The following is a 1,686-nucleotide window of genomic DNA, read 5'->3' as shown; positions in this document are numbered from 1 at the left end:
GCAGCGAATGGTCCATGGCATGGTTATTTGGGTAATCAATCAGGCTATAAATATATTTCCCTTACCACATATCGCTCATCTCATATTGATCGAGCAAAAGTTCGTTCATACTTTCTCGAGTTCTCTTCGCTTATACACAGAAATTCAATCCTTTCTTTTTATTCAGATCATCTTTTATTCGGATCAACTTTTCAGTTGGGGAGCCATGGCCTCGGAAAGCAAGGTGAGTTTGAAGAGCTCAGATGGCGAATTGTTTGATGTCACTGAGGCTGTGGCATTTGAATCTCAGACCATCAAGTACATGATCGAGGACACTGGCACCGCCAATGCTATTCCGCTGCCAAACGTTTCTAGTGAGATACTCTCGAAGGTCATCCAATACTGCAAGTACCATGTCGATGCTCAGAACCGCGCACGTGAGAAATCGGCCATTTCGGAGGAAGAAATCAAGACTTGGGATGAAGAATTCGTAAAAGTCGATCAGGAGACTTTGTTCGACCTTATCCTGGTATTCTGTCACAAACTCTTATTTGATGGTTTGGTATTCTTTGAACCAAACTATCGCTTTTCTTATTTGTTGTTTTGAGGGGTCTAATCTACCTGAATTACCCCAACCCAACCAAATTGTTTGGAACCTCTGAGTACAGTTACCGATGGCTTCTCCAGTAAATCAATGTTCCATCAACTAATTGTTTTTTTTAATTTCTGAGATCCTTCAATGTTATTTCTGAGATCCTTCAATGCTAGAAATCTCTTTGTAGTCTCATTCCATGTAATTTTTCTGCAATATCTTCTTCGCTTTCTTTAGTAATGCTTAGCACATGTATATGCCTGTCCAGGGTATAGATACATTTGTATATTTTACGGAAATTTTGGCTTATTAAGCTTTCCAGGTTTTTGCAGGCTGCTAATTACCTAAACATAAAAAATCTGCTAGATCTTGCATGTCGGACTGTTGCCGACATGATAAAAGGGAAAACGCCAGAAGAAATACGTAGAACTTTCAACATAAGGAATGATTTTACTCCTGAAGAGGAGGAGGAGGTCAGGCGTGAAAATCAGTGGGCCTTTGAATTTCTGTGCCGTGGTGTTTTCTTTTATTGTAGTCAAGAATTTGTTTAGAAACTATTAGTGGTATACTTTTTTTGTTTGGATTCGTCGATTTTTTTGTTTGTTCTGGTTGAATAATTTTGTAAAGATCTCGGAGCAACTCCTTCAGTAGTATTGGGCTTGTCGAATTTCTAATAAATATTGCAACTATTTTTCTGTCAACTGTGTAGTGAAATGGGCTCCAATTGCATGGTTTTAACGTTTTGAATTTTTTTGAATCTATGTGCACTGGTTTTAACATTTTGAATTTTTTTGAATCTATGTACACTGGATGGCTTTTTCATTTTTGATTTCCTTGTATTGCACGAATGAATGCGCCGAGTTTAGAGTATTATTGCACGAATGAATTGCCTCAGTTTAGAGGATTATTGCACGAATGAATACTATTTTACTATAGTAATTTAGAAGGTGAAGGTGGGGACCGACGAAAATGCAATTTGGTTTGGAACTTTTTGTTTTTTTTCTTAAAAATTGTTTTTGCAAGTAGAACATGTTGTTTTATCAAAAGAAAATTCACATGTCTTATCTGGTCTTAAGACTTTGATTTTTTTTAATTAATGTGCCCTGAATATCTTA

The 1,686-nt window shown here is 36.9% G+C and overlaps 1 pseudogene; it reads left to right on the top strand.

Moving 5' to 3' along the window:
- The first annotated feature begins 205 nt into the window (after positions 1-205).
- Positions 206-1,122, top strand: LOC149172449 (SKP1-like protein 1A pseudogene; annotated as a pseudogene).
- The last annotated feature ends 564 nt before the right edge of the window (positions 1,123-1,686 follow it).

Source organism: Pinus tabuliformis, chromosome 4_2 (genome assembly GCF_031772625.1).
Source record: "Pinus tabuliformis cultivar Carrire ecotype Pingquan chromosome 4_2, CPIR1, whole genome shotgun sequence".
NCBI lineage: Eukaryota > Viridiplantae > Streptophyta > Pinopsida > Pinales > Pinaceae > Pinus > Pinus tabuliformis.
The sequence above is the reverse complement of the archived record's forward strand: the minus strand, read 5'-3'. Positions and strand labels throughout refer to the sequence as shown.